The 24,122-nt window shown below is 40.1% G+C and overlaps 2 long non-coding RNA genes across 2 annotated transcripts in view; both read right to left on the bottom strand.

The window, feature by feature from the left end:
* Positions 1–290, bottom strand: part of LOC124874264 — a 593-nt gene extending 303 nt beyond the window's left edge. Inside the window, exons 1-2 of the long non-coding RNA XR_007039740.1 lie at positions 256–290; positions 1–186 (exon numbers count right to left, since the gene is read on the bottom strand). The exon at positions 1–186 is cut by the window's left edge and continues 146 nt beyond it. This is a non-coding gene — a long non-coding RNA (uncharacterized LOC124874264). The remainder of the gene's footprint in view (positions 187–255) is intronic.
* The window catches only part of LOC124874262, a 26,525-nt gene extending 23,199 nt beyond the window's left edge, over positions 1–3,326 (bottom strand). The window contains exons 1-2 of the long non-coding RNA XR_007039737.1: positions 3,060–3,326; positions 1,618–1,712 (exon numbers count right to left, since the gene is read on the bottom strand). This is a non-coding gene — a long non-coding RNA (uncharacterized LOC124874262). The remainder of the gene's footprint in view (positions 1–1,617; positions 1,713–3,059) is intronic.
* Between the last annotated feature and the right edge of the window lie 20,796 nt (positions 3,327–24,122).

Here is a 24,122-nt window from a genome sequence, read left to right on the forward strand (position 1 = left end):
AGGGTGGACAGGGTACGCTTCTGCCTTGGTTCAGGAGATGGAGGATAACAGGAAGCTGCCAGCTTGGTACATGGAAACAAAATCCAAACGAAAATCCACCAAACATAGGTAATCTTGAGCATCCAGAAACTTCTGGAACCGAAGTTAAAATTCAACGAAGAATGATCAGAAGGTTCAGGTTTCTGCCTGCAAAGGCAACATCAGCTTAGAGACAAAGAACAAAGCATTGCTTAGTAGTGGCTAATTTTTTTTTACCACTGAAGGCAAACACTCTGGCATCAAAGTGCTGGCAGCCTCCTGCTTAAATACTCCTCAAAGCAATCAGCAGATCAGTTGCACCTGTCATCCAGCACACCTGAGAAACTCCAGCATCATCTGGAAACTGAAAAAAAACACAAACACACACACTGAACCCAGAACCCCGACATCTTGTGTCATTTTAGCCATTTGAAGTAGGAGTAAATGTGGGGAGTGACCAAATTTATAACACGCTATAAATGATTTTCTTTCTAAAATTACATTTTACAAAAAGGTTTGAAGAGGTCTTTTCTTCAGCTTTAATCATTTCATTGTGTTATTTAAATTTAGCATTTTATATTACATAAAAGTTATAAAAGTTATATTACATAACCAAATGTCCATATATTTATATAATTAGATTGTATTTGGATTTTAACTGGATTGTACTACATTGAAGTAAACCGATCTGAATAGAATTTGGACCAAATTGGATTCAATATAAATAGTTTGGAAGTGGACCGTTTTGTCTTGTGAAATGCCTAAAGACGATATTTGTTGTGATAAAAAAAATTTAACTTGCTTTTTTCCTTCTGAGGTGACAATGGCTTCCACCTTCCTTCCTGCTCCTTCCTGTTGGTCATCCCACTTCATTTACAAGCTAAAGGGGAAATGTTTATCACAGAGGAGTCGAGATGTCTGCGTGAAAGTTAGGTTGATTCTCACCTCTGCTCTTCACAGAGGGGTGCCCGGCCACATGGGGTTTTGCCAACCTGATATAAGGAAGTGTCAGTCTCTATTTGTTGTGAATTGGTCTTGTCTAAACAAAGTGATTATTATTATTATTATTAGTGGTATATGAATAGTAATTATTACATAATATTAACAAACATAGCATTTAGGTATTTTTGGCACGCCCAGTTATAGTACCAGTAGTAGTAGGAGGTGAATAATAGACTATGATGTTATTAACTAATTATGCTAATGGAAAGTATATGACATTTAACTTGTGCTCGGTGAACATATTACTTACCACTTTGTCTTAATAGGCTGTATTAAAATCGTTATCAAGGGTAGGTAGGAGTAAGCTTTTATGTATTTGGGAAAGTCTGTGGTACGATGCTGTACGTCACTAAACTGTTAATTTTTCCATTTGTACCACAGTCCAACAGGTTGCCCATCTTCATACATTCCCCTGTTGTGTCTGCCTGTGTGCAGTCAAACCAGGTCACGCCTACATAACATCTCTCCACCATCATCCATTTCCTTTACTTTTGATCTACCGGGGGAGGTTTAGATGGAACACAGCATGTGCACCACTGTCATGGTCTGTCTTTCCGCTATGACACATAAACATCCCCTACATCCCCTACGACTCACCAGAGTTCAAACCACACAGGTCAGCTGATTTCCTCTGTAACTGCCTGGTGCTGTGCAGGTAATGTCCGTTTAGTTTGCCCACAGTCTGAGCCCAGCTGTTGGTGAGAAAACCATGATATGCTCAGATATTAACTATTTAAAATTCAACAGTGACTGCACTCTATATTTGTGACAGAATGCAGAATCAAAATATATTTGTTAAAGTATCATCATTCTGTTACCTACTTGAGATATTTGGTGATTTCTACATGATTTAAACAACAGAGGAGGCCATGGTCTCTAAAATATCTTCCATGTTTATCATTCTCTGGTGGGTTGGCTTATCACATCTAAACTACACCACTGAAAACTGTAAATACTTCCTTGCATGCTGGCATTTTTCAAACAAATAAACCAACAACCACTGAAAAGACTCATACTTATATTATATTATAGTGTCTTCAGACTCATCCTTCAAAACTCAGCATTTTAAAACAATTGATCAAGATATTTTGATCAGATTTGCCTATTTATGGAAATTGATGGAACCTTTATATAAGTTTGAGTGAATTCAGTGTGAAAATGCTTTTGATGTTCCATATAAAAAGATGTTCCACCTAAGGAATTTAGCAAAAACAAAACATTGTTATCTACAAAAATATGCATCTATGCCTCTGTGTCAACTAGAAGAGATTATTATAATGCAATATTTTCTGGAAAACTAAAAGGTGCATAGCAGGGCTTTAATTATCCAATATATTGCATCTACAGGCTATTGACACAAACAAAGAGAAAACGCATTAATCCAGTTTCAGATACCTACACTGACTACCTATTACTATTAGAATTAACTTCAAAACTCTCATCCTTACAATACAAAGCTTTAAATGGGCTTGGCCTTCAGGTATCAAAATGTTCAGCTTGTTCTGTAAAATTATGCTATGACATTTGGTAATTTTCAGCTATTATACCTTTTAAATATACAGTTTTTTAATTATATTTTTGTCCCATGAATGGAAAATCTAAAAAATTGTGTTAAATGCGGCACAAAGTTTGCGCTCTTTCACAGCTTACTACTTCTACATACTTTCAGCTAGAAACACCATTCAACTTTTAAAATATTCACAAGCCATTAAGCTATCATCAAACTGAGTGTACACTCTAGGTTTTTGGAAATCATCTAAATATCTAAAATATTCGGTCACTCATTGTTGTATGTAGTTAATAGATATGTTTTTGTAATCCTAGCTGGACAGGAAATGTTTGTCGGATTTAAAGTCAGACAGTGAGCAAAAAGGTTATGTCTTTCTAAATATTTTACGTAGTTTTATGATTTCAGTTGCACTCAAATTGCTACCATCCATCCCAAGACTGCAACTCCACACATTTTTGTATCTACATGTGGTGAGGTCTGAACCAAGCATCAGAATAGGGAATAAAAGGGTTGTACATGAATTTCTAACCTGGTATTGTTGTTGATGTCAGACAGACTAGTATGAGTATTTCAGAAAGTGCTGATCTACTGATTAGCACAAGCATCTTTCAGGTTCACACGGAATGGTCTGAAAAAGGGGGACATATCCAGCGAGCAGCATTTGTGAGGATGAAAATGCTTTGATGATGTCAGAAGAGAATGATCAGACCTGTTCAAGATGACAGGCAACAGTTGCTCAAATAATCACTTGTAACAAACAGCCATATGTATGAGGACTACCATCTCTAAGCAGACAACATGTTGAACCTTGAAGTAGATGGCTTATGGCAGCAGAAGAACACACCAGCTGCCACTCCTGTCAGCTAAGAACAGGAAACTGAGACTATAATTTATACAACAAAACTGGATAAAAACAAATTGGAAAAATGTTTCCTGGTCCAATGAGTCTCGATTTCTGCTACAACATTCAGACGGTGGGATCAGAATTGGCTATAAACATCATTTATGAATGGATCCATCTCACCTTGTATCAGCAGTTCAGGCTGGTGGTGGTGGTATGATGGTGTTAGGATTTATTTTCTTGACACATGTAAGGATTATGATTATTGATTAATTAATATTTATCAAGAATTATAATTAAAAATCATAATTCAGAAAAATCATTTCTTAACCAAAATCATTACTTACAAATAGAAATCAGAGATGTCACCTGGTGTAATTATGGGCTTTAATAATTACGATTAGTTAATTATCTTTAATAATTGATCAATTATTAACCAGAACAACAAAATGTCACTGTTTATTCAACTGCTTCACCGAAGGTGGGGGAACTTTGACCTTGTTTAGACAGATAAATCACACGAACGCTTCTCTTAATTAGATATATGAAAATTTATTGAAGTCAAATAATCCTGATATACCATTATTCTGGTCCAAAAACCTTCACCTAACTAGCAAGCACTATTCTACACAAAGGGGATAAAAATGATTAGCTAACAATAATAATAATAAAAAAATATATGCACATTGAGTGTCTATGAAGATCAAGCCAGCAGTTTTATGGAGAAAATGTGCAATTTGGGTTACATGGAAAGAGATCCTCCTGTTGTGCTGATGTCTTGATTGCAGCGATCAGCTGATAAAACGGTGGGGCCACGCCCCTTTAGCCTCCAGCAGCTGATTGCCTCAAATCTCGAACAAAGAGTCATAAAACTCTGAAGCGGGAACTCAGTGGAAAAACTCCAGTAATAAAACTGGAACAAAGAGTGGTCGGGCGAGGCCCAGACTGCAGTTGCTTTGAATGAAAAACTTTTAAAAGTCCAACTTCTAACTCCTGGCTGATTTGGGATCAGCCAGACAAAATGTGAACACGCACGATTCAGTAGCGCTTGTGCAGCAAATCAAAACACAGCTCAGCATAAAACACTTCAATCAGTATTGCATGCAACAAGTTAATACCTTAGATTAACTACTGGTGATCCTACATCACCTTAACTGCCTCATCCTGCCCAAGACCTCTAAATGCACCTATCCGGTTTAATATGAAAAGAACAAAATTACTTTGACGTTGATTTCTTCTCTCCATCGGTTGAGGATGGATCAGGTCTGAAGAAAACGAGGGGGGGGTCACGCGACCGTGATCAACTCAAGAAAAAAAACGGTAAACTTCTCATCCGTCCAGGAGGGGAAAATATGAAGAACCGTTTAGTCGACTGAATCAACAAGAAGGAAACTCATCTCCTTGGAAATAAAACCTCTGTGGGTTTTTCATCTGCGCCCGGTGTCGGCGTGGTCTTCAATCGGTATATGAATCTTCTGACCTTCTTGTATCAGACACATTTCCAGCTTTCAAGCTTTTCCGGGAATGGCCGTTTGGAGAAAAAGTTCGCCTGAAAGCTTTTGTCTCACCAGATATGCGCCTCCGTTGCATCGTCCCATGAGACACGCTGGAAATGACCTCGAAACTTTATTTTCAGCGAGTTTTATAATCAGAGCTGCGATGTCTGTTGAGCTGTGGATGTTCAATTATGCGACCAAAATGGATGGCCACAACATCCCCCCTGGGTTCGAGGGGTGTGATTAATCGCAGTCCTTGAAGCTACCGGGTCCATCCATCATAGGAGCTGAAACTCAATGATCCATGATCCATGAAGAAGCAAAAATAAAAACAAAAATACTGTCCCTGTGTTCCTCTTGGCAGGAACGGGAGTTCACAGTTCAGTTCGCTTCTCAAAGGCCTATGACTGGGCAAGACTAAACTCTGACTAACTCATACCTGTCTATGTCATTCAATGAGAAAAATACAAAAACCATACATTCACATCATCATCTCATTCCTTTGGTCATCAGCTTTGGTAACATTGAGACAAAGTGAAACAACAATAAAAGGAAACAAAAAATAACAACATAACCAAATAATGGGGTCATAGCTTAGTCATCCAATTCCAGTCAGCCTGTGGCATTGGCAAAGGTAGCGCTATGGACCAATGGAAAATAAATGTGAAGGAGTCAATCCTGGTTTGTAACGTACTGTGCAGTGTGTTATCTCAACAAAACCAAGATGGGTTTAGGGTCGAAGCTGCAGACAACAGAAGCAACAAATACAGCAGCGAAGATGAAGAACCTACCGTTTAAACATTACTGATATGTTTGCAAAAACACACTAAACATGCATTGTATAACTACTCGTTTACGCTATAATTGTGGATACTGAAATGCAGTTCTGAAGGCTTGGTTGTCAAACCCAGTGTAAGTACGGGGCAATACACAAAGATCACTGAGTTGAGTGCAGACTGGACTCAAACACAGTAATGAGCATATTTTGCTCTAGTACCAGAGGTGAAGGAAGACAGAGAACAGAAGCTCATGACATGAATGGAATAATGGATGAATGGAGAACAGGTGCATGGATCTTCCTTTTAAAGCCAACTTGTGGTCACCTGAATGCTACCTGACACCCGGTACCAGAATGGTGTACTTTATTAACAAGTAAGTGTGTGTTGTGCATGAAGCCCTTTCTCTGGAATAACTGACTAATTTCTGACATTTGGCTATTTTTAACTTTACACATTATTTAAGCTGTTTTTAGTTTAACTATGTCAGTAAATTTTAATAATTTTGATTGAATAAAAAGTGGTTTAGTATGATCCAGGTACCGAGCCTTGTTAATTGCACAAAATATGATAAATGATATTAGAGTTGTTTTGTAGTTCACAGACCTCTGTGAACTAACTTTAATATGGTAAAACTAAGGAACAGTACAAAATGAGTTCTGATTTTTCATCTAACACATGTTTAGCTTTGTGTAATATAAAAAAACTTTGGGGTATTTTACTTTGAATGTTTCTGCTGCAAGGTTTCCAATTTAGTTTTTTATCCATAATAACATCAAGACATTTGACTTTGTGTACCATTTCAACATTCGCTTCATTTATTTCCATTTTCAATTCCTTTTCTGATTTACAGTTCCCAAACAACATTATTTTGATTTCACTCACAGTTTGTCACAAAAGTGTATTTGGACGCCACCTTTTCCTTGCAGTTCTAAGCATTGCAAAAAAATATACTTAAGAACTGGAACAATAAACAAAATGTAATTTATTTTAAAAATTTGTTACAATATTTTTTTTTCTGTGGAAAGAATATCTGTTTGTATGAAAAGCCAACAGGATAAATTTGAATTTATTTGGTCACCAATAATTAAATACTTAACTTAGTGGCATAGGAGGTATGACTTGCTGCCTCGACATTGGGGGCCAAGGGATATGGAGATGGCTCCCAGGGGTGTTGCTGTCTAGGAGTCAGGTAAGAGGTGCCTCCCCAGCGCCCCTGGTTGGTTGGTAGGCCAGTGGTCATGGTGGCTGGGCCTTGGGAGCTGGGGGCATGGACGGGAAAGATTATGATCTGTGGTTGGGAGTGTGCAAAAAGGAAAAAGGAAAAGGACAAAAGAATGAAGGAGACAAAGAAAGATGAAGAAAATGCAAGATTACACCCTAGAACACTGCTTCTACACCTGCAGAAATATATATAACAACAGCAATGTTACTGAAAAGTGCATGTAATGAATGCAATATGTATTTAGTGGTAATTGTGGCTCAATATCTGTGTATCTGTTAACACCTGAATCAAAACACCTGTTGGTGTAATTGTGAGCGGGCTTGGTAAGGTTTCTCCATAAAAATATAAAATAGGAGTGTGAGGAGACCTGCCCCCTGGACCTGGAACAGACATGGAGGAGATCTGAGCCACAGAAATCCAAAGGCCCCCCAAGTTACTATTACATCAATGGGGCCTGCCTATTATGATGCTGGATCAAGACTTGATTTGGTAAAGTTAATCACGCAATTAGGATTTCATCTTGAGATCTGCTTTTTGTAGGGGAAATCTGGCCAGGCAAATTTAGGCAACCAGCTTCCCTATGTGGTATGCCTGAATGCCAAGACTGGACACAAAAAATATAGTTTGTTAGAATCAAACCATTTCTTCAGTGACATCTTTAAATAACAGTTTCAGAGTATCTCGGTAGAGAAAACGTTTGTGTCATTGGCAAAAAATACAAATTTCATAACTTCAGATATTTTGCATCTGTCAACTACATAAATTACAAAAACTTTAGGAAGCAAAACTAACCCTTGCAGAACCCCACAAGTCCAAATGCTGTGAACACACATTTCTCAGTTTCACACACTGGTGTCTCCCACTTTAATATCTTTTAACCCACTGTAACACAAGCCCTCTGATCCCATAGTGTTCCAGCTTTTATAACAGTAACTCATGATTTAAAGTGTCAAAAGCTTTTCTAATATCAACACTCCAGCACCAATTTTCTTCTTATCAACGGCAATTCTTATGTCTTAGTTAACATCTTTGGCGCTCGGATCCCGGAGGAAGACATGATTGCTGACAATGACATGAGCTTGAATGAACGTCTTAGGGTTAGAATTAGATGAGTCTTCTCCCCTTGGGATAAGATACTGGTGGTGGAGTGAAGGCCTAAGGTGTGGGAGCCGGGAGGAGTATGGAAGGGAGATGGTGGAGGTGGGGCAGAGGAGGGTCGAAGCTCAGCAGAAGAGCGGGGAATCCATAACTGGAGGTCCTTAAAAGCAAAGCCTCAGAGGATGATTGATTGAAGACACAGGTGGATTTGTACCAGTTTTGAAATCCCCTCAGTTACATGTTTTACCAAGGACATATTGATGTCATGTCAGTGGATCTTTTATTTTTACATTTTTAACAGTATCAATTATTTATTTTTCTGTTGCTAAGGAATAGTGGGTTTGGATTTCTTTCTACTAATTTATCAATCCCTTGTGCAGTGTTTAGTGTTTCAGGGATAGTTGTAGAGAAATCTGATCCAAGTTTCACAAAGAATTTCATAGTTTTCATTCTTATCTCATATTTTCTTGCAAGAGTTATTTTTACATATTTTAAAAATATTTGTTAAGTTTTTTTTGTATCTCTTGTATTTGTCATGGTCATTGAACAGGAGACAAGCTACAATTATGGAGGCAGCATGAAGGTTAAACAGGTTTATTGAAACACAGGTTAACTCTGAAGTGTGGTCTGGTTCTTCCGGGTCGGGGCACTGAGGAAGAGAAGTAGGTGAGCAGGGATGACAGGAACGTGCGAAGAAGGAGTGGTTTGTCCGGAGGAGGTGAGTAAAGCCACAAAGAGACAGGAGAGGTGGTTGTGCTAAGTGGGTGGTGTGCGAGGTTTGCAGGGTGCACCCTAAGCAGGGAGATGAAAGGTAGTAAGTGTTGGGATTATGAATCTGAGAATATTATTTAATATCAATATTTTAATATTTGATCAAATAATATTTCGGTCTGTTAAGGGTTGTCCTGTGAATACCAGTCCAGTAAGGCGATGGTATTAGGACAAAATAGAAAGGTGTGAGATGAGCTCTGACATTATTGAACAGCAAAACTCTGCACATATATGGAATGAATTCACACAATTTCTTAAAATACAAGAATTTATTAACAAAAATAAGTCAACTCAAAGTCAAACGTATTTCAATCAAGGCCTCAGAGAGAAAGTAAGTAATTCTTACACCTTAATTTCCCCGTTGATGAATGAAAATACCAGATACACAGACAGTATTTCATTCGTACTTATCTTTGCATATGATCGATGATCGTAGGACATCCTTGGACCCAGTTGAAAAGTTTATGTCTGTTTGCCAGCAAAGAGACATTAGCGTCCTTTGTCTCCCCTATCCGGTACCTCTGGAAGGCCGTGTGGAAGAGGTTGGCTTGTTGGAGAGGGGGTGCTCTTATTCAGACAGTGGCCTCATGGGAAGTCTGCTGCTACCCCGCTTTCCTCAGTTGCTGGAAGTCAGTTAAATGCAATTTAGTTTGAAAGTTCAGGAAAGTCTGTACCAGAGTTTTAATGTTGAAATCCAGGGCTGGGTCCCAAAATAAGTCAGGAGGAGCAGTCACTATTATCCTTGAGGTGGAAGGTTTCCGGAGGGTAAAGAAGGCTCTCAATGGAGAAAAAGTCAATTTACCCACTGGCACAAGACATCTGACACAATAACTCTGGATCTGGGTCTTCAGGGTCTTGATTACATTGAGGCAGAGCACAGAGAAAACTCAGGTAAACCGCAAAATCACAATCAGTCTTGCAGGCATGGTCAGTAGAGCTGATTACCACTCAGGAGGGTTAACAATCTGACGCCTCCTTCTTCTTCTGTGTTGTTTTTTGGCAGTTGGCAAATAACTTGAAAATGTGCATTACCGCCACCAACTGGTATGGAGTGTGGTTCTTCATGGTTTTAAATCTTATTTACTATTACAACAATCAAATTTTATTTATTAATTTAGTGCTTTTGAAAAATCTAATTATAATTTGAATATGTTTGCTACCTAAACTTCTTTGCAAAGTATCTCTCAATATAAAATTTTCTTTAATACCTACAAATTCTCTCCTTAAAATTGTTCTTTCTTGTTCATATTTCTGACACTTCAATATTACATGTTCTATTGTTTCCTCCTCTCCACAATAATCACATTTTCCTGTATTATGTTTCTTTATCTTGAACAATGTAGAATTAAGTCCTGTATGTCCTATTCTTAATCTTGTAATTAATCTTTCCTCTTTTCTACTCCTTCTTCCTGTTCTTACTTCTCCTACTATCTTGTTGATTCTGTAAAACCATCTTCCTTTCTTTTCTTCATCCCACCTTTTTTGCCACTCTTTCCTGATTCTCTGTTTAATTATATTTCTTGCCTCTGACCTACTAATATTTATTATAAAGCTAATGTTGTTTTGTGTTGCCTTCTTTGCTATCCTGTCCGCCTTCTCATTCCCTCCAACTCCTACATGTGCTGGTACCCATAAAAACACTAATATTAATCCCATTCTTTGTATTCTAAATAAAGTAAGTTTTATTTCCAACAAAATGTCTGGTCTACCCTCTGAATGATTATGTTTTAAACTTAATAATGCTGAACTTGAGTCTGAACAAATGATTGTTTTATCTGACGCCTCCTGACGACTCTGGCAGCTTATAAATGCTAAATTGATGAGCCTTGATGCAGAGCAGCTGTGCAGCTGCACCTGAAAAAATATTGTCAATCAAACTAGATGAGTCAGGTGTGATTCTACTCGGTCTGGTAATTTCTGGAAAAAGACTTAAACTGTGCATTGTAGTAATATAATCATTTGTATGTTTGTGATTATCAGTATTTATCAATTCAATGTTAAAATGTCCACATACAAACAGAACGTTGATGGTTATTCCAGTAAATTTACTCTCCAGCATCTCATTAAAAGTGTCTGTGTTGGACACTGGTAATCTGTAAGTACAACTTCTAATATTGTAATAAAAAATATATTTTCAATCACAGTTGACATCATCTAGGACATTTGTCTATATAAAATGCTGCTTCACCTCCAACTTTGTTTTTTTTTTTGTTAATAAATCATAAATTATATTACTTTTCTGCATTCATCCAAGTCACTCAGTTTGCAATAATATTAAATGAAGATGAAAGTGTATGTAAATATCGCTTAAATTTATTGAAATTGGAGTACAGACTTCTGATGTTTAAATGAAAATTTTTCAAGTTGTCTTTAGATGTTAAGCAGTGATTAAATTGTTAATTTGTAACTTTGTTAATTTGTGTTATGGCTGGTGGCCTTATGTGTTTGTTTTGTTTTGTAACCTTGTCAACAGACTGGCCGGTCGGCTGCAAAGCTCCGTTTTCTTCGTTGCTCTTGGTAGCACTGTTTCTGTTGGGCTCGGATCTCTTCTTCTCTCCTCCTGCTGGACATCTTCTGATTACTCTCTTCTTCACTGGATGCTCTCTTGTTTGTTGTTCCTGTTGGACTCGGATCTTCCTTGGTGCTCTGCACTCCTCCTGCTGGACGTCTCCGGGAGCTCATGTTGGACTGTTGATTTCCTGTCTCTGTCATAGCGCAGCCAATCACCGAAGAGGTCACCCTATATAAACTCTCTGCCCCTGCCACTAAGAGCGGCTGTGATTTGGACTGAACAGCTCGCCTCGCTCTGGGTGTCTTGAAACCATTGACTTTGATTGTTTGCATGCTTGCTTGTTGGTTAGCTTGCTTGATGGTTAGAACCTTTTTCTAACCTGGCATAAGGAGTTTGTTGAAAGCTTGTTAAGCTTTTCTTTGAGTTGTTTGTATACTTTAAATAGGGACTAAAGCTTTTCAGTCCCCTTTTTTGTTGTTCAGATTGTTGTTAGAACGAACCAGTGGCAAATTAGCTTCTTGTCCCGACTATTGTGGGATTATTTTTAGTTAAATTAATGGTTGTTGTGTATTTTATTGTTAATTTGGTATTTTGGGTTTTACCCCCTTTTTAATGGTTTGTACTTGTTAAGTACCCTCCTTTTGTTTGTATTTTGTCAAGAGAAAGAGAAACCTTAACTGAAAAAAAAAAGCAATAAACTGCTATTTTCTTTCACAAAACCAATAACATCTGGTTTAAATGTTTACTTCCCCCTACCCCTGGCTGAGTTGGGTTGTAACAATGTTAATTTGTAATAACTGCAACTGGTGTTAGTTGTTGAGAAATAGCTCATATCTGGATTTCACTTCCAAAATCCTCAGAGTTGTTTTCTAAATAAACTTTTCTTGGTTTCAGGGTTGATTTGTACTTCTCAAACCAAAATATTTGTTTTGAAAAGATAGAAGACCCTTTCTTCTTTGTATTATCTCTGTAAAAATGATTATGTGTACTGTGAACAGACACATTGGAAATAAAGCAGTGGTGTTCCCAGGCAAAAGAGGTGACGACTCGAGCCGCGTAGACTTCAAGATGATGAATGCGTTATGCAGAGATAGCATGGGAGAGATAGATAAGACTGTAAAAGCATTAGAAAGATAAAGAGAGAGCATGATAAGATAAATGTACCTGTTGAAAAGAAGAATGAGGAGTCGACGAGGAATAGAGAAATGTTTGACTGATGACTGATGAATACTGGAGGTAGCGGACCTTAAAGAAATGAGATGAAGTTAGATAGGGAGATCTTTATCTAAGAAGATAAATTAATTTAATTAGAGGCCATCCACCACCAGACAATGTGAGAAGTCCTACCTAAGAACTGAGAGATCGTTGAGCATTTAACACTGACTGGAAGTCTGGACGAACGTAAGATGAGAAAGCTGAAGATGACCAGCGGCCGAGTTGTTGAAGAGAAGCTGTTGAAACTCCTTGAGCAGCTGCAGTAGTCGCTGGTCCTATTCTAAATGAACGTCTTGGAAACCGACTGGGGGGCAGATTGCATTGAACTAGAGTTTGTCTAAAATGGTTGAGGAACCAAGAGGCGGTCATAGGGGCCCCCTCTGGAGTGAGAATAGGGGCATATTAGGAGGGGCGAGTTTGTGAGGTCTGAGTGCAAACCTAAACATACAGGTCCTTCTCAAAATATTAGCATATTGTGATAAAGTTCATTATTTTCCATAATGTCATGATGAAAATTTAACATTCATATATTTTAGATTCATTGCACACTAACTGAAATATTTCAGGTCTTTTATTGTCTTAATACGGATGATTTTGGCATACAGCTCATGAAAACCCAAAATTCCTATGTGGCACCTGTAGCCCATTTCCTGCACACGCCTGTGCACGGTGGCTCTGGATGTTTCTACTCCAGACTCAGTCCACTGCTTCCGCAGGTCCCCCAAGGTCTGGAATCGGCCCTTCTCCACAATCTTCCTCAGGGTCCGGTCACCTCTTCTCGTTGTGCAGCGTTTTCTGTCACACTTTTTCCTTCCCACAGACTTCCCACTGAGGTGCCTTGATACAGCACTCTGAGAACAGCCTATTCGTTCAGAAATTTCTTTCTGTGTCTTACCCTCTTGCTTGAGGGTGTCAATAGTGGCCTTCTGGACAGCAGTCAGGTCGGCAGTCTTACCCATGATTGGGGTTTTGAGTGATGAACCAGGCTGGGAGTTTTAAAGGCCTCAGGAATCTTTTGCGGGTGTTTAGAGTTAACTCGTTGATTCAGATGATTAGGTTCATAGCTCGTTTAGAGACCCTTTTAATGATATGCTAATTTTGTGAGATAGGAATTTTGGGTTTTCATGAGCTGTATGCCAAAATTATCCGTATTAAGACTATAAAAGACCTGAAATATTTCAGTTAGTGTGCAATGAATCTAAAATATATGAATGTTAAATTTTCATCATGACATTATGGAAAATAATGAACTTTACCACAATATGCTAATATTTTGAGAAGGACCTGTATATTTGACCAGATAATAAACCTGTCCTACCAAAGAACCTATATAAATGGAAGCAATATTTGAGCCATCGTGTTTCATAATGTCTCAACAGGGGGGAATAGTAGGACAGATATATTAATATTATATAACATATTGATTAAATTCTAAAGATTCTTATTAAAAAACGTTTTTGTAAAACATGTTTAGCATGTGTAAAACATAATCCACAAGGGAATTTAAGACCATGAAGGGGACAATTTTCAAAACTAAGATACCCTTTTCAAACAATTCATATGGATTTTATTGAGGTAAATCACAGTGAAGGGAAAATGTTTTGTTTAGTCGTTATAGATGCATTTTCTAAATGGATAGAACTATTTCCAACTAAACATTACAAGCACCTCAGGGTTAACACCCTATGAAATGTTATTTGGAAGACCATACAGATTACCACAGTTAAAAAATAAGTGGGAGTTAGATGAAGAAGCTAATCTAGTTGATTATATGAGGAGTATGTTAGAAAAGCAACAGAAATAAATTTAAGCTATGAGGAATGTTCTATTTCGCAGCAGGAAAACTAACTAGTGAAACCAGGGGACTGGGTGTTAATAAGGAGTGTAAAGAAGAAGCATTGGTATTTCACCTAAGTGGGAGGATCCATATTAGGTATTATTAACCACTGCAAGGGCAGTAAAAATAACTGAGAGATCAACCTGGATTCACCTTACACATTGTAAAAAGATCATTTTGGTTGAAAGCTCCGTCAGGGGAAGTGATTTATAGACTGATAATAGGGTGGACCCAGACATTTAGAGTCTGGAGAGATCTGAAAGTCAGTGAAGACAATTAAGACACTGGAACCATTTAGAGGAGTGAAAATTTCAGCCAAAATGATTTCTAGATGGATGCTTTCCGATGCTGGGTGGTTATATATATTTTTTCCTCATATTGATTTTTTTATTTTTCTGGTACTTCTGGGAACCAGTCAAGATAACCTAACTATGTGCACTAAACAAATTTCTTATACTTATGGTATTCAAGTGTGCATGAAATCTAAAACCATAGCTGTGGTGCTGATCCCACTCATTAGCTTGACCAAATGAGGAAGGAAAGGACAGGATTATAGAAGTTATAAATGGTACTTAACTAATGATAGAAGAGACACCTCATGGTCCATGATGGTAGCTGATGAAAGAAATAATTGGACACCAGAGTGGTGCACCACTGCTTATGCTAGTCATCAAAAGAAGTTGTTTAAGTTCCATAAAGCTGATAATGTAATCCAGGTAACAAAGTGAAGAGAGTAAAAATTATGTTAGGAAAGTTAACCACAGATGACTAGTTCCAGGTTATTACTGGAGTATCAGGAACAAATAATAACTGGTTATTGATGGTAGAACAAGCGGCTAACATGACTAAAGGAGATTGTGTTGTGTGTTTGGGTTCAAGGCTTTTATTATAAATAATTCCAGCTGTGATACCACAACCCTATGTGATAGAAGTAATGAATCAAACTAATCCTAATGAAATGTGTTAGCACAAGGATTCTGTTTTTCCTGTAATTAGAGCAGATAAGGATAAATCAGTTTTCCATAAGCGAGTCACCACTGGAAACTATACCTGTATAAATATGACAGAGAGAGGTAATAAATTGGGAAATCTCATTGCAGTATGGTGTATTACAATTGTAAAAGTAAATAAGTGTTTTAAACCAGTCTCTAGAGGAGACATTTGGTGGTGGTGTGATGACGACAGGTTGTTTGATTGATCACCTTCAAAAGTAACAGGACTCTGTGCTTAATTACTTTATTGTTATATCCTATGTTAGTAGATGAAGTAACAGATGAACTATCTAGTGTTAAATCCACATGATTGGTGTGATAGGAAGTGCAAAGAAGCAGCTTGGCAGACTGAGGGAGACTCTACATACATAGATGCTATAGATGAATATAAATTAACTGATCAAGTAGCTGCAGGATTTGAATCAAGTATCTGTTGGTGGTGTACGTTGAACAGAAACGTAGACAGGATCATCTATATCCACTACAATGTACAAAAACTAGGAAATTGGACACAAAGTGGGTTTGAATTGTCCATGACCGATTGGCTTCAACTTCCCTGATGGCATTCCAGAATAGAATTGCTTTGGACATGTTGTTATCTGAAAAAGGAGGAGTCTGTGCTATTTTCGGAGAAAAATGTTGCACATTCACACCTAACAACACTGCTGCTGGCTGATGGCAGCCAAATGAAAGCCATAGAGGGTTTGAGATCTCTAAATGGCAAAATGAAAGAGCATTATGGAGTAGACGCCTCGATGTGGGACTCCTGGCTGGATATGTTTGGGAAGTATAAAATTTTAGTATCATGAGTAATAATTTCCTTTGCGGTGTTTGCTGCAATTTTGACATTGTGTGGATATTGTTGAATTCCCTGCTTTTGTACTCTGCTTAACCGTCTTATCACCACAGCTATTTCTCCTATGGAAGACAGAGTTACACAACTCTATCCGTTATTTAAACATCAGGATGATGAAGATGGCGAGGATGGGACTGACCACTTTTCTGACCTGTACGCAGATCCATTTCTATATGATTGTTATTTAAATGTCAGTAAGTACCTCTGAGTATAATTGTCTTTGTACTCATGAAAAAATCTGACAGAAGTGGCTGTTAAGTGATATGAGAATATCACTTGACAGAAGTGGCTGTTAAGTGATATGAGAATATGAGCAGATATAAGATATACAGGGGGGAAATGTTGGAATAATTGAATATAGATTTATCTTATATTTTCTCCTATTCTTATCTTGACTATTTGATCTCATAACCTTTCATGATGTATGTGTGAGAAAGGATGTGATGAGTTTGTCTGCAGGATAATAAATGGAGCTGAACTAGCAGAGAAGGAAGCAGTCCAGTTGAGGAGGTCATAAAGATGAAGGCTGATTACACTCAACAAAAGGCACAACTGGCCCTGGAAGCTGAAAGGGGACTGTGGAAATGTGTTGTTAATGTATAAAGCTGTTTATGACCTGTTTACGATGCAGCTGTTGTTTTCCCCCATCCTTTAGAGAACAATGTTTTTGTAAACTAGGGACCCCCGAAAGACAATAAAAAGAGGAAGCGGTCGGATAGGCTTCAGAGCGGTGCGAGATCTGTAACTGAGCACATCTTGACCGTTTCTCCTCGCAAAGCGAGTAAAATACCTAATACTTTGTCTCTCTTTTCTTTTTGTGATGTTAATAAATATTGTTAGGTTGGTTAAACCTGACAACCTGTATATATAGTATCAATATTTATTACTATTTTTGGATATGTTCTTCTTTCTAATTATGGCTGTTTTGGATTAATGTTGTCCTTGGTCAGCCTGTCAGTTGAGGTGGACCACCATATCTTGTTATGTTTGCAGTTGTGCCATATTATTTCCATTTTCGAATGATGGGTTGAGTCCCACAAGCCATCCACAAGCCGTCTGTGGTTGGCTTGTGGGACTCTTGAGGCGGTTGACTGGTACAAACATACCGCTTCAGGAGGAGCAGTGTGGTTTTCATTCCGGCTGTGGAACACTGGACCAGCTCTACACCCTCTGCAGGGTACTCGAGGGTTCATGGGAGTTTGTCCAACCAGTCCACATGTGTTTTGTGGACCTGAAGAAAGCATTCGACTGTGTCCCTTGTGGTGCCCTGTAGGGGGTGCTCCAGGAGTACGGAGTCTGGGGCACTTTATTAGAGGCCATCCAGTCTCTGTACAAGTGGAGCGGCAGCTTGGTCTGCATTGCCGGCACTAAGTTGGACTTGTTCCCAGTGCATGTTTGGGCAGGGCCGCCCTTTGTCACCGGTCCTGTTAATAACTTTTATGGACAGGATTTCTAGGCACAGCCAAGGGCTGGAGGGGCTCTGGTTTGGGGACCAGTGGATTTCGTCTCATCTTTTTGCAGATGACGTGGTCCTGCTGGCCCCCTCTAGCCAAGACCTAGCATAAACTGGGGCGGTTCGCAGCCGAGTGTGAAGCGGCTGGGATGAAGATCAGCTCCTCCAAGTCCAAGGCCATGGTTCTCGACCGGAAAAGGGTGGCTTGTCCTCTTTAGTTTGGAGGGGAGTTCCTGCCACTAGTGGGGAAGTTCAAGTATCTTGGGGTCTTCACGAGTGAAGGGGAAATGGAGCAGGAGATCAACAGATGGTGCACTGCGGCTGCCGCAGTAATATGGAAGCTGTGCTGGTCCGTTGTGGTGAAGAAAGAGCTTAGCCGAAAAGCGAAGCTCACGATTTACCTGTCTGTCTACGTTCCTACCCTCATCTATGGCCATGAACCTTGGGTCATGACCGAAGGAATGAAATCCCAAATACAAGCGGCTGAAATGAGTTTCTTCCGCAGGGTGGCTGGGCACTCCCTTAGAGATAGGGTGAGGAGTTCGGCCATCTGGGAGGGGCTCGGAATAGAGCTGCTGCTCCTCCAAATCAAGATTAGCCAGTTGAGGTGGCTTAGGCATCTATACCGGTTGCTTCCTGGACGCCTTCCTCGGGAGATGTCCCAGGCAGACACAGAGCTTGTCCCACCGGGAGGAGGACCAGGACACGGCCCAGCACATGCTGGAGGGACTACAGGGGTTGGACAATGAAAGTGAAACACCTGGTTTTAGACCACAATAACAGCCAATGGCCTCCTTCAGGAAGTTGTCACAGCTAAGCAGGAATGACAGGCTAGATGTATTGTAGCAGTAAGGAAGCAAAACAAACTAGTGAGTTAATGGCAGCAATAATTGCAGATAATGCATAATTGGAGAGTAGTAGGAGAAAGTTGCAGAGTGATGGACAGATGGTCAACATGTACTTATGTATGCCTGTAGCTGCATAATTCCAGAAATAGCAAACACCTTGTTTTAGACCACAATAGTTTATTAGTATGGTGTAGGGCCTCCTTTTGCGGCCAATACAGCGTCAATTCGTCTTGGGAATGATATATACAAGTCCTGCACAGTGGTCAGAGGGATTTTAAGCCATTCTTCTTGCAGGATAGTGGCCAGGTCACTATGTGATACTGGTGGAGGAAAACGTTTCCTGACTCGCTCCTCCAAAACACCCCAAAGTGGTTCAATAAAATTTAGATCTGGTGACTGTGCAGGCCATGGGAGATGTTCAACTTCACTTTCATGTTCATCAAACCTATCTTTCACCAGTCTTGCTGTGTGTATTGGTGCATTGTCATCCTGATACACGGCACCGCCTTCAGAATACAATGTTTGAACCACTGGATGCACATGGTCCTCAAGAATGGTTCGGTAGTCCTTAGCAGTGACACGCCAAGGGAATGCCATGATATGGCAGCCCAAACCATCACTGATCCACCCCCACTCTAGGCATGCAACAGTCTGGGTGGTACGCTTCTTTGGGGCTTCTCCACACCATAACTCTCCCGGATGTGGGGAAAACAGTAAAGGTGGACTCATCAGAGAACAATACATGTTTCACATTGTCCACAGCCCAAGATTTGCGCTCCTTGCACCATTGAAACTGACGTTTGGCATTGGCATGAGTGACCAAAGGTTTGGCTATAGCAGCCCGGCCGTGTATATTGACCATGTGGAGCTCCCGACAGACAGTTCTGGTGGAAACAGGAGAGTTGAGGTGCACATTTAATTCTGCTGTGATTCGGGCAGCCGTGGTTTTATGTTTTTTGGATACAATCCGGGTTAGCACCCGGACATCCCTTTCAGACAGCTTCCTCTTGCGTCCACAGTTAATCCTGTTGGATGTGGTTCGTCCTTCTTGGTGGTATGCTGACATTACCCTGGATACTGTGGCTCTTGATACATCACAAAGACTTGCTGTCTTGGTCACAGATACGCCAGCAAGACGTGCACCAACAATTTGTCCTCTTTTGAACTCTGGTATGTCACCCATAATGTGTGCATTTCAATATTTTGAGCAAAACTGTGCTCTTACCCTGCTAATTGAACCTTCACACTCTGCTCTTACTGGTGCAATGTGCAATCAATGAAGACTGGCTACCAGGTTTGGTCCAATTTAGCCATGAAATCTCCCACACTAAAATGACAGGTGTTTCAGTTTCATTATCCAACCCCTGTATGTCTCTCGGCTGGCCTGGGAACACCTTGGGCTCCCCCTGGAGGAGCTGGAGGAGGTTTCTGGGGAGAGGGACGTCTGGGTGCCTGTACTGAGCCTGCTGCCCCTGTGACCCGGTCCCGGATGAAGCAGAAGACGACGAGTACGAGTACGAGTACAGGTTGAATAGCTCTCTGTTAAATGTTTCAAGATTGGAATATTGTTTTTATAACATAACCCTGTTTTAAAACTTACAAACCTTATCCTTGATCTGTTTAGTTTATCCCTTGGTCTTCATGAATCTGTTTGTTATCACAGAACAGCTGGAGTTATACTGAGATTAAATTACACACAGGTGGACTATTTAATAATTTTGTGCTTGTGAAGGCAATTGTTTGCCCTGGATTTTTATTTTTGGGATTATTTTTTTTAAAACCTGCCTCACTTTTCTTCTCCTTCACATCTATGCACTACTTTGTTTATGTCACATACAATCTCAGGAGGTATGAAATGCTATTGCGTATTTTATTGGAATTATTGTGAAACACCAACACAAAGTGGTTTACAATTGTGAAGTGGAAAAAAATATACATGATTTCTTTTTTTTTTACAAACAAAAACTGAAAAATGCATTGTGCAAAAGTATTCAGCCCCCCCCCCTGAGTTAATAATTTGTGGAACCATCTTTTGCTGCTATTACAGCTACACGTTTTTTTAACGTATGTCTCTACCAGGTTTGCAAAGCTCAGTCAGATTAGATGGAGAGTGTTTGTAAAACAGCAGTTTTCAGATCTTGCCACAGATTCTTGATTGGGTTTAGTCTGGACTTTGACTGGGCCGTTCTAACACATTAATATGTTTTGAACCATTCCATTGTAGCCTTGGCTTTATATTTTAGGGTCGTTGTTCTGCTGCAAAGTGAACCTACGACCGAGTCTCAAGTCTTCATCAGACTTCATCAGGTTTTCTTCCAAGATCGCCCTACATTTGGCTCCATTCATCTTTCCATCAACTCGGACCACCTTCCCTGTCTCTGCTGAAGAGAAGCACCCCCAGAGCATGATGCTGCCACACCATATTTGAGAGTAGAGATGGTGTGTTCAGAGTGATGTGCAGTGTTAGTTATGCATTTTGGCCAAATAGTCCAATTTTGGTCTCGTCCGACCAAAACACCTTCTTCCACGTTTGCTGCGTCCCCAACATGGTTTCAGACAAACTGCAAATGGTACTTCTTATGGTTTTCTTTTAACAATGGCTTTCTTCTTGCCACTCTTCCATAAAGACCACATTTGTGAAGCGCACGACTAATAGTTGTCCTGTGGACAGATTCCCCCACCTGAGCTGTAGATCTCTGCAGTTCGTCCAGAGTCACCATGGGCCTCTTGGCTGCATCTTTGATCAGTGCTCTCCTTGTTCAGCCTGTAAGTTTCGGTGGACGGCCTTGTCTGGGTAGGTTTCCAGTTGTGCCTTTCTCTATCCATTTCTGGATGATGGATTGAACAGTGCTCGGGGAGATGTTCAAAGCTTGGGAAATCTTTTAATAGTCTAAGCCTGCTTTAAAGTTCTCCACAACTTTATCTCTGACCTGTCTGGTGTGTTCCTTGGACGTCATGATACTGTTTGCTCCCCAATATTCTCTTAATGTCAGGCCACGGGGCTGTATGGAGGTTGGTAGTGTTGTGTGGTGTAGTGTTTTTTCTCATTCTCTCCACCAGGGTGTGGCAGGCCGGTGCACCTGCACAGCTGTTCCCCATTTAGGAGCTTAAAAGCTGGTGAGACCTAGGAAGAGGCGTCAGATTGTTATCTCTACCTGAGAGGTAATCGGACCTGCAAACCTCGCTCTGTTCTTGCCTGTGTCCTGAGCAGTTGGTTGCCTTTCCCTGCTCTGTTCTTCCCAAGGTTGCTGTCAGCTAAACCCTGCTCTGGATTCACCTTTAAGGCCCTGTCACGTTTCCGGTTAGATGTCAGTGAACCTCCTTCCTAAATTACCCACCGTGGTTCAGTCTCCTTCCAAGCTGGTAAACATTCGATGACTTTACCTCAGTCCAAAGGTCTCCCTGGATCTCACAGACAAGATTGCAGAATCTCTAATCGCTCTCCATGCTCTGCCTGTCCACTCCAACAACGCTCACCATCTGGAGAAACTTTCCCACACAACACACCGATCCTGCCAACCTCAGTCTCTGTGGCTTGCTCACTTTCCCTCCGGACTTTACATACCCACCACCAAGTAAGCCTTGTCTAACCAAGTAAGCCTTGTTTCGCATAATTTCATTAACTGGCCTGTTTTTAATACTCTCTCTCTCTTGTACTGAGATTAGATTACTCACAGGTGGACTCTGTTTAGTCATTTGCAATTATCAGGCAACTTCTGATGGCAATTGGTTGCACTCAGAGTAAAGGGGCCTGAATACTTTTGCACAACGCACTTTTGAGTTTTTTTTAAGTTTTTTAAATGTTTTAAATCATATATAATTCTCTTTTCACCACAGCGGACCGTCACAATTGTATAGCACTTTGTTTTGGCCTTTCACATAAAATTCAAATAAAATATATTTATGTTTATGGTGGTAATGTGACAATGCTCATGGGGTATGAATACTTTTACGAGCCCCTGTATATCATAGTTAAAGTCTGGTGAATGTATGCTCTTCTTCTGTTAAAAACTAAATCTTAATATTTTGCAGTGCCCTTCCTTTTCACTGAGCCTTACCAAAAAAATAAAAGCTGCTTAGTTATTTGTAGAAATGATTTATTTAATCTAATAATCTGCAACCTACATTTCTGGTAAATGCACACTTTCCATTTCATTCACACAGGGAGAAGATGGGCACATTTCTTGGACAACACACCCACACTGTTTGGTATTGGTCTGCCAAAACAGCATGTGTGATGGTTGTGGGGACTGTAAAGAGCAGAGTGCAATAGGTTTCTGCTGCTGGCTGAGTCATAATGAAGCCATTTATGCATCAGTGTCAGAGGGACACCAAGGGAAACAGAGTTAGAGAGAGAGCGAGGAAGGGAGGAAGACAGAGAATAAAAGAGACCTAGATAAACACTTTACACCTTTCTGTGGAAAATCAAAAGGTGAGCATTCGGCGGCGGTGAGAAGAAACTGTCGAGAGGATTCCACTTTAGGCAGAGACTGATCTAGAAAGAGGAAAGCAGATATAAGAGTAAAGAGGAAGATGAAACACAAATAGTGAAAAGAGCAGAGAGAGTGTCAAACACAGAGAAAAAGAGATGCATTTCCCAATATATGGACAGGGGAGTCCCCGAGGTTCAGCCACCGTGGTGGGGCTTACTCGTCCCACGTCCACACTAGACGGAAGGCTTTATCTTGCATCATGAGTGGGCTTTTGTTCTAAAACGTTTGTCGACTGCTGACTGTTTAAGTGTTACCTTCCCAAAACAAATGTACAGAGCTTGAAGCTGTTGGGGGGAATCCCCCCCCATGCAACTCCCTGCTTGCATCTGTGAACTTCGCAATCCTGCTTTGAGCTTTATACACATCTTATAGGCATATATGAGCAATTCATAGATTGAATGCATACTGTATATTCCAGGAATGCTTGTGCTGACTAAAATAGTTGAGACTGGTGGACCCCCTAAGAGTTGTTGTTGGTGAAGTGTCAAAAACAAAAAGGTGCCGTCCCTACAGCAATGGGATGCGGTTCTACTGTTGTTATTTGGGAGAAAGTCCCAGTTTCTGACAAACACTTTGACTATGAGTGTTATCCTTGAAGGGAACAGATTATATTACAGAGAATGAAGGCGAGTCACTGGTCTGTACGGCGGCCGGGGGGGTGCAAACCAACATTACAAAATCTAAAACACTTTTACAAACCTAAAGACAAATTAACATTTCAGAAAACAATTTAACAAGATGCGAAACACTTTTACAAGTACCGAAACAAATTTACATTTGACAAAATCAACCGGAAATGTAATGTACCAACGGCAATGCTGACCCTGAGGTTGCACTCATAGTGGGTGTGTCATTCAGGGGCTGCATCCTTCGAAGGCCGTATTTCTAGGCCGATTACGTTACAGCGCGGCGACGAAGGCTGTCCCAATTCATGAATCCTTCTGAGACTTCGTCAAATGCGGCCGACAAATGTGTCCTTCTTTTGCCCAATTTGAAGGATGGGTCATGAGTATCCTTCGCAGGCCATCATTTCCCATGATTCATTGCGGGTCGAAGCGGATTGGTCAAGCAGGGGAAGCCATGGCGGACCATAGCGGCAAAAGCTGTGAGTAAATTGTGAAAAATTACACTTTCTGTGACACAAATTAACTTCTACAATGTTTTTAGTGCGGAAATATA

The sequence above is a fragment of the Girardinichthys multiradiatus genome, chromosome 9 (genome assembly GCF_021462225.1).
Source record: "Girardinichthys multiradiatus isolate DD_20200921_A chromosome 9, DD_fGirMul_XY1, whole genome shotgun sequence".
Lineage (NCBI taxonomy): Eukaryota > Metazoa > Chordata > Actinopteri > Cyprinodontiformes > Goodeidae > Girardinichthys > Girardinichthys multiradiatus.